The following is a 14466-nucleotide window of genomic DNA, read 5'->3' as shown; positions in this document are numbered from 1 at the left end:
ACATAGAATTGTTAGTGACAAGAAATAAGAAAATTGCCATTCCTCCTTCATTCCAGTCGCTGGTTCCCAGAAGAAAAGAATATAGTGTTTATAGAGTACAAATCTCCATTCTGCTGCAGTTTTCATATTAAAGGGAATCTGTCACCATATTTGACCTATCTAAGCTATTAATATGGGCATACAGGCTATAGGCAGCTGAGAAAAGTCCTACCTGTATGTCTCATATCAGAGGCATTGTTGTTGTAAATCATCTTTCATCCCTTTATATTAATGACCTCTTCCAGACTATGGGAAGGATTCTGCCTGGAAGATAACTCTGCCTCCAGAATTTATTTTATACATGAAGGAGGAGTTACCGGAGTGATGTGTAATGGCCGCCCTCTGCTCTCCTGATCTCACTGCAGAGCGGTGTGTGATGATACCTGACACATCTGCAGGTTCCTCTCAGCTTCAGCTTCCAGCTCACAGACAGACAGGGCTGTAATATTGTTACAATACAGCAGAGCTGTGAAAGCTGCAAAAAAATGTGTTTGCAAGAAGACAAAGTTCAGTTCTGTTCCGTGCTAGTTACTTGTCTCACACTGATAAGTCCCCCTACTATATAAAATAAGCTGTAACTGTTGAAACTGATGAAATGTGTTACTTTGTATTGTTTTTATAGTCTGTACATGTCCCTACTTAATAATAAGTTGCTGCAGAATATATCGGCGCTATATAAATGAAAATTACTACTATATTATTATTATAAGCTCAGGAGGCGGAGGAGTCTTCCAGGCAGCGTCCTCCCTGTAGCCTGGAAGAGGTCATTTATATTGAAGAAAAACATGGATTTTTCTATAATAATAGATCGGATTCCAAAATGTCAAGGTATCATTCAGCTTTCTATGACGTACATGCCCATATAGACGGAGGGACGAACGTACTGACATATTCCCTTTAATTGCAACTTCATTGGGTTGTATTTAGTAGCGCACAGATCCAATAGACATATATATCCTATTTTTCTGTATTATTCTCAACTTTTATTTAATAACGTTCAACTGTACTTTTCATATTTCATCAAAACAATGGACTGTGAATAGGATCCTATAGCTAATTAATTTAAGCCAAATTCCACATCAGGTCTCACAATCACCCGTAAGGTATATTATTAATAACTCGGTGTCATCTGTACACTTGTTAATAGTGTGTTTTGTGTCTTATATGATGTGACTGTTATCATGTGGTTTACAACCACAGATAAAGGATTGCCTCCTTGGTCATGTCGTTATCCTTGGTAAGGCTAGTTTCACACTAGCGTTTATTCGACGCAGCGCACGGCGCCGCTAAGCCCCGCCCCCTGTCGGCTCCCTGCCCGCCCCATCCGGTCATCGCCGCCTACTATCGCACATGGACGCTTGCGATCTGCGCACCCTATCTTTAGCATAGGGTGCGCAGATCGTGCGCTGGCTGTGCGCTAGTAGGATTTTGGCGTGCGCTGCGCACTTTTGAAGGTGCGCCATGCGCGCCAAAGTGCAACATGCTGTGTTTGGCGCGCACGGGCGCGCCTTCAAAAGTGCGCAGCGCACGCCAAAATCCTACTAGCGCACGGCCAGCGCACGATCTGCGCACCCTATACTAAAGATAGGGTGCGCAGATCACAAGCGTCCATGTGCGATAGGAGGCGGCGATGACCGGATGGGGCGAGCAGGGAGCCGGCAGGGGGCGGGGCTTAGCGGCGCCGTGCGCTGCGTCGAATAAACGCTAGTGTGAATCTAGCCTTATCTGGATATCCCTATTTTTAAGTAGCTGGATGATATGAAACATGCGGTAGTTCTAGTGTTAAACAATACAGAAATACAGAATTACTTCTTCACATGTCATCTACCATTTTACTAAATCGGATCCCTTGTATGATCCCTGCTATTCACTAGGCCTGTTATAATTACTTCTCCTCCGCAGAATGAGCTCGCATTCAAGTAATAAGGTAAAAATGGTAATTTGTCTATTTTAAATAAATAATTTATTCGTGGACTATTTTTCTTAGCTTAAACCTCCTTAATAGTCTCCAAGGGTTGTGCAGATTCAGCTCCTGTTGTAAAGCTGGGTATTTGATGTTTAATTGAAAATCAAACATTCACATTTCCATCAAAGCTTTCCTAAAACTGCCTTTGATCATGTATTTTCCTAAATGGATTTAACACTCCTAACCAAAAAAAATGCCCTATTAAAACAGTAACGAGCTAAAAAATAGAAGAGATTGCTCACAATGTGACAGTAGTGTAATCTGCTCATTTAGCAAAATAACTCCCAAAACTATTCTGCTTTACCTGATCAAATAATACAGCCACCTCCAGAGTTTCTTGCATGTGCGCAGTTAGTGATCTCATTCGATACATGATGTCCTTTTCAGAGGTTACATTGCACAGCAATCAATATGGATGACGCTATACTGCCCTTGAAGACCAGTGATCATGATTTAGTATGGTTAGCACAGCAAATTCCACAAACCTTAAAAAGGTTATTTAGTCCTTAAAAAGTAATGGCCTCTCCAAAGGACCGGCAATCATCAATATTAGAGCTGTGTCGATCTTACTCTCACCATCCTGCTTTACAGCTGTTTAAAAGGGCCATGGGGCATGTGTGATCTGCCTGCCTGCACTAGGTAACCAGAGATTTTTTTCCTATTGGTTGCTGACTTTTGATCACTGTGATAGACCCCATCACAGTGATCAAAAGCCCAATGATTAGTAAATAGGACAGCACTTTGGCTGTGCCTTGCTGTGCACTCCCTAGATCACAATCCTCCCCCGTGTCATTCCCCTAGTCAGATGAATTTTTTCTTCATTTTTTTCTACTTTACGATTTTTATTTCTTTCATTGTTTGCTTTGACGTAGAGTTAGGCTTATGCTTAGGGTTTTTTCAAAAGTTACAAAAAAAATTAGAAATGATGACATATTCAATATGATGACCTAATGTTATCAAATTCTGTTCAAAATGCTCACTATACCACTGCATAAAATCCATAAGGGGTGTAGTTTCCAACATGGGGGTCACTTGTGGGGGGGTTTCTGCTGTTTAGGCACCTCAACCCCTTTCTGCCATCTGATGTACTGTCTCGTCTACGGTACCTGGGCCCGTATGACCGGGGACGGGATAGTACGTCATAGTGACCAGCGGCGCTCCTGGGTGGGGCGCCGTTGATTGCGGCCAGGTGTCAGCTGAGTATCACAGTATCACCCGGTCACAGACCGCCCCCCACACATTAACCCCTGGCACACTGCGATCAAACATGACAGTCACAGTCATTTTTTAGGTGTTCATTCCATTTGTAGGAGCTTTAATGTGTTTGGTTTCTTTATACTCTGTGGATTGCCCAGAATTGTATCAGATATGACATCCTCTTTAACCCTTTTCCCACGTATGTTGCTCAGGAGTTGAGCCTGCACCATACAAGGTAGATACTGGCTGTGTTACACAGCTGGCATACTCCTGTAACAGCAGAAAACGGAGTGAGCTTTGATTGCTGTTTCACCAATTAAATGTCACTGTCAATCAACGATAATGGCATTTAAATGTACGCGTAGTGCTGATGGATTGTCATGGCTGCCATCTTAGACTTTCTATGAAGCCCAACCTGAGATTGAGCTTTATATGAGGACGTCATTTTGACTATGCACTACTGTACAATAGTATTGCCATATATCAAACGTCCCCTAAATCAAAAGTTCCCTGAAAGGATTAAAACATATAGTTAAAAATAAAAAAAGGTTTTAAGATTGTCGAATCACCACCCTTTTTCTCTATTAAAAATAATAACAACACATTTAGAATCGCCGACTCCGTTAAAAGTTTGATTTATCAAAATTGTATACAGCTTTAAAAAATACAGAAATTAGATAACTGTGGGTTTAAGTCACAGCATGTGCTACCTTGATGGGTATTCTGGATCAGAGTTGCCCTTTATATGTCAACGACTACATAAAAAATGGATTACAAACAGGTTGCCATCTTCATGTCTTGAGCTTTTCACAGATACATTACAATTATAAAGATAATAAATTGTATTTATCCTGGAGTCCACTGCATTAGAAAATATGGAAGGTGCGGGATTTCGAGCTATCACAAAATGTTGCCGAGCCCCCGCACTGCCGAACACCTTGTCGTTCCAGCCTGGGGCCCACAGCCTCCGCCTGACTCCTGCTCTGCCGCCAAACACCCCGTCCTACCTCCACCAGCAGCGACACTGCCGCCTGGGACCCCGCTCCACCTGCCCCCCAAAGTAATCTACAGCAAAAGCGTATTATAACACACACCAGTTTATTTTAAATTTTTTTTACCTATTCTGCTCCGCAAAATTTGCATCTCAGTTGTTTCATTTTAAATACAAATGCTGGCATGCGGAGCGCAAATCACAAAGATTCAGTCACTGTCTAAATATTTCTGGACCTAACTGTATGTCACAGCACTGCATCATGGAACCAACAAACTGAATGGATCAGTGTGGGTATAAGGCAACAAACATTGAAAATCATCATCATGTTATGATAAGCTATCAATCTATTTGCTGTCATTCCCATTCGTGGCAGCAAACCTAAATCTAATAACGTAGGAACAAATAATCCAAAAGACAAATTTGCAGCTGTCAAATATAAAGAGCCTTTTAATAATGTAGAACATAATGTAGTTATGGGTGTGCAAAGTGAAACAGCGCCTTATCTTATAAATTGTGTCTCTGTGGGCCCGATTCATCAAAGCTTTCATGCTACAATTCTGGCATAATAGCTTAGAAAAATTGCAATATTTGGTGTAACTCGGAGTTGCACTTAAATTTTGTGATTTTGGAGTCTTTACAGCACAGCAGAACTAAACTTTATCTCATTACAAACACATTTGTAGCAGCAGTTGTCCTTTCATAGTGCTTCAGATTCCATCTTACAGCCATTGTGTGTGTGTGGGGAAGGCAATGCAGCATGGCTGACAGCCATGTGAGAGGACAACTGCAAATGTGTTTGTAATGAGAAAAGGTTCTACTCTGCTGTACTGTGTTGGCTATAATCAGGCACAGCTCTGCAGCAAAGCTGACAACACTGGGACATTTTCTGTGTTCCAAATTCTCATTTTTAATTTTTTTTTGGGTTGTCTCGATTAAACTAATAAAATAGTTATACTTTTTGACGTTCAGATTTTTGTGCTTCCTTTTTTGTGTTCTTTAGTTTCTTTGAAGTGCCCTACTATATTTAGCTACATATAAGTATGTGTTGGCTAGGTGAACAGACACAAGTAGCGCAGCATTTGAAAACTGTTAGCTATACAGCTTGATAACGCAGCTCTGAAGCTCGCCAGATTGCAGGACGCAGCCACATCAGTGCTCCTGCGCTCCTCCAGTGCTGCAGAGGGGAAGCTTCTTCTGCTCGCAGTATGGTAGAGCGCACAGTTCAGTCCAGCGGTGCAGCCATGCTGCAGTCCAAACTGTCAATATTAGGGGTGCGCTGCAATAGTGAAATCGGGAGACAGGCAGAAAAGTGGTGCACTCCCAAAGATTTCACATACTTCAAAAGCAGGTAAAGATAACATCCCATAAAGTCTGTTTGTTGGTAATCTAAACACTGGGAACTCAACACATTCTGAGAACTTATCATTCAGCTGGATCATTATCCCTCATTCAAGTGAATAGTGAGTAACTGCTATTTCCACAAGAAAGGTGCACGTGCCCCAACAGTATTAAGAGGTTGAATCCTCAGATCACACACAGCACAGAGTCAGGTTTCTTCAGTCCCGTCGCTGGGAGCGGGCGGTCATATGCATATGTGGCGCCCCTGAGGCTCAGTCGCCACAGAGGTACTAAACCTTCTCCTAAGGTGTGTTGCCCCACCATCCAGGTAAGTTGGAGGCTCCTGACCACGCTCCAACACTCACACCCCACACAATAGAGTAGTTCAGCACAACCACATTGCGGCTCTTTGCTTAGAGAGAAGCAGAGCACCTTTGGTGGTTCCCTGCTTGGAACACTAGATGTGCTGGGAGGTGGGTGGAGTTCAGAATATATATATGAGCGGGATGGTTTAGGATGATAGGTCAGTCTGACAGGAGGTCAGTGAGGAAGGAAGCCACTCGGGAGGAGTGGGGATCCCTGGAGGAAGGGATGGAGGAAGGAGTGCTGCAGCTGCCTCAGTGACCTGAGCCAGCTGGCACAGGAAAGGAAAGGAAAGAAGGAGAAGGACATTGACCTGAAGCCTGAGCTTCCATAGAAGTGAAAGGACAAGTACGGAACGTAGGAGTAAAAGGGAACACAGAGGACGTTGGTTAGAGGAAGAACCCTGCCTAGAAGTTCTAAGCGCAAGACCGGGGCCCGGTCCCCGAGGTTGTATGGACACTAATGGTTCTGCAGCAGACACCGGTGGAGTAGTGGGCTGCAAATGCACTACTCCCATCTAAGACTTGAGGGCACAACAGCAACACGGATATAGAGCCGGGACTTAGGAGTAGAGAGTCCCCGAAGCAGGCTACAGCTGTCTGCCGTGCAAGTAGAGTTCTTGGGAACATCTGTCAGGAGGAACTCCAGTGTAACACGGTACTGGAGATCTTCACACTTAAAGGCGCTATAGAGGAGACGTTCAGGAAAGGCACATATGTTGGCGGAGTGTGGAAGGGAGCTTTCCATCTTGCCTGGAGGTTGACTGAGTCCCTGACCCGGAGGACATGGCACAGAAGCGGGCACTACAGACTGTGAGTAAAATTCACAAGTTTGCAGTCCCATAGAGTGATGACACACTTTCATGCCAAACCTGGAGAACCCCTTTAAAGCAGAACTCCATCTTTTTTTTTCTTTATTTCAGCTCTGGAGTGGTACTAGTAAAGTAAGGTTTCTGCCCCCAATATCACACTCACCTGCCATCTTCAGCTTCCTATGGTCCTGTGCCACCATCCATAAGAGCCTATGAGATTTTAGAACAAGGCTCTCATAAACTTGCATTGAAAGTGACCTCTGGCTCATCCAGCAAACACTGGGGTAATGCTGCAGGTCACAGACTACTGGATGACAACCTAAGCGGCATGGATTAAAGGTGAAGATGGCGGTAAATGTGAGACTAGGGACAGGGAACTTACCGTACATTAGTAACACCACTCCATTGCTACAATGAAAAAAATGTTGGAGTGGTGCTTTAACGTATTTGTAGAAAACTCCTTTAGGCTATGTTCCCGCGATGAGTGCTTGGTGAGTTTTTTATGCTGCGTAGTTTCTAAAAAATGCAAGTAACCTAGTTTGGTTAATGGGTGCAGAAATACTACAGAAAATCCGCAACCTCACAAACTCACCAAAAGCTCTTAGCCTTAGACCACGTTCATATGTTCAGTACTCCTAGTTTTGGCAAATACTGATGTAAAATACTGAACGTGTGAACGTGGCCTAAGGTCTCTAGAAAAAGAAAAAAAAGACTAACAACTTCTCCATAGACGAGATGTAAATATTTGCACTCATTTTCCTGATTCCCAGAGTGAAGAAGCTGCCAGGACAGAGTGGATCGTATATGTGACTATTCCCTGACCTTCGTATAACTCTCAACATTCGACACCAACAAATCTCACAGCAGTTATAAAACGCTCCACATACATAGCTTTCAGATATCAGACTTGTCCGAGACATGAAGGTAAAATAGCCGATACGTGTGTAATAATAACGCTAAGAATTCTTCTTCTCATCCATTACTGCAGGTCTAGGGCTGGATGTCACAGCGAGGGTCTTCCGATAAATAACTGTACAGATCTTATATCCCCATTAGTTACAAATGCATTGAACAGAAGGCCTCTGGCGGAACAAAGCCTGGTGGGATGGAGGCCTGTGACTCAGTGATTTCAGCAGCACAGCAGCAATGCGTCACATCTGCAGCTGAATCTACTCCGCTCCTCTACACCACGCGGCAAGTCTTCCATTATTAAGCTCCTGGGTGGGGCACAAACTGATGAGCATTCACCAAATCCCCCCGCCAGACTACAAGCAGTTAAAAGAAGTATTACAATATGATGCAAGTGTGAGAACGTGATCTGCAATGCAGGAAAAACGGAGTGTGAGCGAGCAGCACGTGGAATCACTGGGCCCAGACACCGACACTCACTGCTCATATCTGCTAAGAACAAGAATGTACGGAGAGCGGCTTACAATATACTGGGGGGACGGAGGGGTATAATATACTGTGCAGTGTTATATTATAGGGGGATGGAGGGGTATAATATACAGCGCTACATTATAGGGGACGGAGGGGTATAATATACTGTAGAGTGCTACACTATAGGGGGACGGAGGGGTATAATATACCGTGCAGTGTTATATTATAGGGGGACGGAGGGGTATAATATACTGTGCAGTGTTATATTATAGGGGGATGGAGGGGTATAATATACAGCGCTACATTACAGGGGACGGAGGGGTATAATATACTGCAGAGTGCTACACTATAGGGGGACGGAGGGGTATAATATACCGTGCAGTGTTATATTATAGGGGGATGGAGGGGTATAATATACTGTGCAGTGTTATATTATAGGGGGATGGAGGGGTATAATATACAGCGCTACATTATAGGGGACGGAGGGGTATAATATACTGTAGAGTGCTACACTATAGGGGGACGGAGGGGTATAATATACCGTGCAGTGTTATATTATAGGGGGACGGAGGGGTATAATATACTGTGCAGTGTTATATTATAGGGGGATGGAGGGGTATAATATACAGCGCTACATTACAGGGGACGGAGGGGTATAATATACTGCAGAGTGCTACACTATAGGGGGACGGAGGGGTATAATATACCGTGCAGTGTTATATTATAGGGGGATGGAGGGGTATAATATACTGTGCAGTGTTATATTATAGGGGGATGGAGGGGTATAATATACAGCGCTACATTACAGGGGACGGAGGGGTATAATATACTGCAGAGTGCTACACTATAGGGGGACGGAGGGGTATAATATACCGTGCAGTGTTATATTATAGGGGGACGGAGGGGTATAATATACTGTGCAGTGTTATATTATAGGGGGATGGAGGGGTATAATATACAGCGCTACATTATAGGGGACGGAGGGGTATAATATACTGTAGAGTGCTACACTATAGGGGGACGGAGGGGTATAATATACCGTGCAGTGTTATATTATAGGGGGACGGAGGGGTATAATATACTGTGCAGTGTTATATTATAGGGGGATGGAGGGGTATAATATACAGCGCTACATTACAGGGGACGGAGGGGTATAATATACTGCAGAGTGCTACACTATAGGGGGACGGAGGGGTATAATATACCGTGCAGTGTTATATTATAGGGGGATGGAGGGGTATAATATACTGTGCAGTGTTATATTATAGGGGGATGGAGGGGTATAATATACAGCGCTACATTATAGGGGACGGAGGGGTATAATATACTGTAGAGTGCTACACTATAGGGGGACGGAGGGGTATAATATACCGTGCAGTGTTATATTATAGGGGGACGGAGGGGTATAATATACTGTGCAGTGTTATATTATAGGGGGATGGAGGGGTATAATATACAGCGCTACATTACAGGGGACGGAGGGGTATAATATACTGCAGAGTGCTACACTATAGGGGGACGGAGGGGTATAATATACCGTGCAGTGTTATATTATAGGGGGATGGAGGGGTATAATATACTGTGCAGTGTTATATTATAGGGGGATGGAGGGGTATAATATACAGCGCTACATTACAGGGGACGGAGGGGTATAATATACTGCAGAGTGCTACACTATAGGGGGACGGAGGGGTATAATATACCGTGCAGTGTTATATTATAGGGGGACGGAGGGGTATAATATACTGTGCAGTGTTATATTATAGGGGGATGGAGGGGTATAATATACAGCGCTACATTACAGGGGACGGAGGGGTATAATATACTGCAGAGTGCTACACTATAGGGGGACGGAGGGGTATAATATACCGTGCAGTGTTATATTATAGGGGGATGGAGGGGTATAATATACTGTGCAGTGTTATATTATAGGGGGATGGAGGGGTATAATATACAGCGCTACATTATAGGGGACGGAGGGGTATAATATACTGTAGAGTGCTACACTATAGGGGGACGGAGGGGTATAATATACCGTGCAGTGTTATATTATAGGGGGATGGAGGGGTATAATATACTGTGCAGTGTTATATTATAGGGGGATGGAGGGGTATAATATACTGTGCAGTGTTATATTATAGGGGGATGGAGGGGTATAATATACAGCGCTACATTATAGGGGACGGAGGGGTATAATATACTGTAGAGTGCTACACTAAAGGGGGACCGAGGGGTATAATATACCGTGCAGTGTTATATTATAGGGGGATGGAGGGGTATAATATACTGTGCAGTGTTATATTATAGGGGGATGGAGGGGTATAATATACTGTGCAGTGTTATATTATAGGGGGATGGAAGGGTATAATATACTGTGCAGTGTTATATTATAGGGGGATGGAGGGGGTATAATATACTGTGCAGTGTTATATTATAGGGGGATGGAGGGGTATAATATACTGTGCAGTGTTATATTATAGGGGGATGGAGGGGTATAATATACAGCGCTACATTATAGGGGACGGAGGGGTATAATATACTGTGCAGTGTTATATTATAGGGGGACGGAGGGGTATAATATACTGTGCAGTGTTATATTATAGGGGGTTGGAGGGGTATAATATACAGCGCTACTTTATAGGGGACGGAGGGGTATAATATACTGTGCAGTGTTATATTATAGGGGACGGAGGGGTATAATATACTGTGCAGTTTTATATTATAGGGGGACGAAGGGGTATAATATACTGTGCAGTGTTATATTATAGGGGGATGGAGGGGTATAATATACTGTGCAGTGTTATATTATAGGGGGATGGAGGGGTATAATATACTGTAGAGTGCTACACTATAGGGGGACAGAGGGGTATAATATACAGTGCAGTGTTATATAATAGGGGATGAGGAGTATAATATACTGTACGGTGCTACATTATAGGGGGCTGGAGGGGTATAATATACTGTACGGTGCTACACTATAGGGGGACGGAGGGGGTATAATATACTGTACGGTGCTACATTATAGGGGGACGGAGGGGTATAATATACTGCATAGTGCTACACTCTAGGGGGACGGAGGGGTATAATATACTGTACGGTGCTACATTATAGGGGGATGGAGGGGTATAATATACTGTACAGTGCTACACTATAGGGGACGGAGGGGTATAATATACTGTACGGTGCTACATTATAGGGGACGGAGGGGTATAATATACTGCATAATGCTACACTATAGGGGGATGGAGGGGTATAATATACTGCATAGTGCTACACTATAGGGGGACGGAGGGGTATAATATACTGTACAGTGCTACATTATAGGGGGCTGGAGGGGTATAATATACTGTGCGGTGCTGCATTATAATATACAGTGCTACATTATAGGGGGGACGGAAGGGTATAATATACTGCACAGTGCTACATTATAGGGGGCTAGAGGGGTATAATATACTGTATTGTGCTACATTATAGGAGGATGGAGGGATATAATATACTGTACATTGCTACATTATAGGGGAATGGAGGGGTATAAAATACTGTACAGTGCTACACTATAGGGGGACGGAGGAGTATAATATACAGGATATTTTGCTGCGCACAGTAACAAGAACATCTGCTGTCAGTGGTGCAGAAGGTCAGGCGCCCCTTCTCTGGGTACAGGGGAGTAGCAGAGCTCACCTTGTCACTGAACTATTGTGACTACTGTGCATTGTGATGGTAAACTGCAGTCTTATGCAAATCAGACTCATGCAGCACAAGAAGTTGCACCTGACAACTTTGGCTCTGCTACATCTACCAGACACAATCCTTCGGCTTCTCCTCTGCCTTCCCACTGCTGAGTGCTCATCTCTGCGCTCCCACTGCTGAGTGCTCACTCTCTGCCCTCCCACTGCTGAGTGCCCACTCTCTGCCCTCCCATTGCTGAGTGCTCATCTCTGCCCTCCCACTGCTGAGTTCCCACTCTCTGCCCTCCCATTGCTGAGTGCTCATCTCTGCCCTCCCATTGCTGAGTGCCCACTCTCTGCCCTCCCATGGCTGAGAGCCCACTCTCTGCCCTCCCACTGCTGAGTGCTCACTCTCTGCGCTCCCACTGCTGAGTGCCCACTCTCTGCCCTCCCACTGATGAGTGCCCTCTCTGCCCTCCCACTGCTGAGTGCCCACTCTCTGCCCACCATTGCTGTGTGCCCACTCTCTGCGCTCCCATTGCTAAATGCCTACTCTCTGCCCCCCATTGCTGAGTGCCCACTCTCTGCCCCACATTGCTGTGTGCCCACTCTCTGCGCTCCCATTGCTGAGTGCCCACTCTCTGCCCTCCCACTGCTGAGTGCCCACTCTCTGCCCCCCATTGCTGTGTGTCCACTCTCTGCTCCCCCATTGCTGTGCGCCCACTCTCTGCTCCCCCACTGCTGTGTTCCCACTCTCTGCCCTCCCATTGCTGTGTGCCCACTCCCTGCTCCCCCACTGCTGTGTGCCCACTCTCTGCTCCCCCACTGCTGTGTGCCCACTCTCTGCCCTCCCATTGCTGTGTGCCCACTCCCTGCTCCCCCACTGCTGTGTGCCCACTCCCTGCTCCCCCATTGCTGTGTGCCCACTCTCTGCTCCCCCATTGCTGAGTGCCCACTCTCTGCCCTCCCACTGCTGAGTGCCCACTCTCTGCCCCCCATTGCTGTGTGCCCACTCTCTGCTCCCCCATTGCTGTGCGCCCACTCTCTGCTCCCCCACTGCTGTGTTCCCACTCTCTGCCCTCCCATTGCTGTGTGCCCACTCCCTGCTCCCCCACTGCTGTGTGCCCACACCCTGCTCCCCCACTGCTGTGTGCCCACTCCCTGCTCCCCCACTGCTGTGTGCCCACTCTCTGCCCCCCATTGCTGTGTGCCCACTCCCTGCTCCCCCACTGCTGTGTGCCCACTCTCTGCCCCCCATTGCTGTGTGCCCACTCTCTGCCCCCCATTGCTGAGTGCCCACTCTCTGCCCCCCATTGCTGTGTGCCCACTCCCTGCTCCCCCACTGCTGTGTGCCCACTCTCTGCCCCCCATTGCTGTGTTCCCACTCTCTGCCCCCCATTGCTGAGTGCCCACTCTCTGCCCCCCATTGCTGTGTGCCCACTCCCTGCTCCCCCACTGCTGTGTGCCCACTCTCTGCCCCCCATTGCTGTGTGCCCACTCTCTGCTCCCCCACTGCTGTGTGACCACTCTCTGCCCCCCCATTGCTGAGTGCCCACTTTCTGCCCCCGATTGCAGTGTGCCCACTCTCTACTCCCCTATTGCTGAGTGCCCACTCTCTACCCCCCATTGCTGTGTGCCCTCTCTCTGCTCCCCCACTGCTGTGTGCCCACTCTCTGCTCCCCCACTGCTGTGTGACCACTCTCTGCCCCCCCATTGCTGAGTGCCCACTTTCTGCCCCCGATTGCAGTGTGCCCACTCTCTGCCCCCCCCATTGCTGAGTGCCCACTCTCTGCCCTCCATTGCTGAGTGCCCACTCTCTGCCCCCCCATTGCTGTGTGCCCTCTCTCTGCCCCTTGCTGGCTGGCACTGGCAGGTTTGCAGCATAGTGCCCCGCTCCTGCCGCAGTGTATGCAGTGCAGTGATCCCAGCACACCCTCCCGGAGTTCCACTGCTCGGCTGATGCAGGACTCTCGCCGCCACTCACCGTGCTCCAGGTGGTCTCTCACTGCCTGCAGCTGCCTCTCCGTAGCTATGTCCCCGATGACTATGAGCAGGTAATGTTTGCTGGGATCCCACCTCGCAGCGGCGGCAGCGGGATTAGTAAAGCGCCGCTGTCCGTGGTGCTGAACCACCAGCGCCGACACTGCGCCGGTCTCCGTGACAACACAGAGGGCCTCCGCAAAGCCCGCCTTGGTCGCCATGGCAACGTTCAGGAGGCTGAAAGCCGAGGGGAGTGCGCTCCTGTTCTTAAAAGGTCTGGAAATCGCTGATTGGATGAACCAAGAACATCAGTGCTACGTCACAAGCTCCCGGGTTGGAAGAACTTGTAAGTGGGCGGGGCTTAATGCAATAGTTTGATTTGATTGGATGCAGGGCAGGAATTAGTCACTAATATCCCTTTACTTTTTAGATTCCAGAGACAGCAAAGGCGTGTGACCCAGGATGGAGGAGAGGCAGCATGTGGTTCTAGGATAAGGCTGCTCACACTCTGCATTCAGGAGCACAGATATTGGGGTGCACTGGGTCTAGGTGCCACTAAAGAGTGGCAGGGCTTGCAGTTAGCCAGTAAGACCAAAACTGATAAAGACGCAGGATATTGGGGGCCAAGTTGGAGATACTGAAGTAGGGCCACCAGGAATTTCAGGGCCCCATACTAGCAAAATTTTGGGGCCCCCTTGAGACGCCGCAGAGCTCCACCCTAGTTCTGCCT

At 46.7% G+C, this 14466-nt stretch overlaps 1 protein-coding gene across 1 annotated transcript in view; it reads right to left on the bottom strand.

The window, feature by feature from the left end:
• Window positions 1–13949, bottom strand: part of MAP1A (microtubule associated protein 1A) — a 393360-nt gene extending 379411 nt beyond the window's left edge. Inside the window, exon 1 of the mRNA XM_073568587.1 lies at window positions 13741–13949. The gene's annotated coding sequence lies outside the window, so the exon portion shown is untranslated. The remainder of the gene's footprint in view (window positions 1–13740) is intronic.
• Window positions 13950–14466: the final 517 nt, after the last annotated feature.

Source organism: Dendrobates tinctorius, unplaced genomic scaffold (genome assembly GCF_039654945.1).
Source record: "Dendrobates tinctorius isolate UK_male_01 unplaced genomic scaffold, ASM3965494v1 ptg000022l, whole genome shotgun sequence".
Taxonomy (NCBI): Eukaryota; Metazoa; Chordata; class Amphibia; order Anura; family Dendrobatidae; genus Dendrobates; species Dendrobates tinctorius.
The sequence above is the reverse complement of the archived record's forward strand: the minus strand, read 5'-3'. Positions and strand labels throughout refer to the sequence as shown.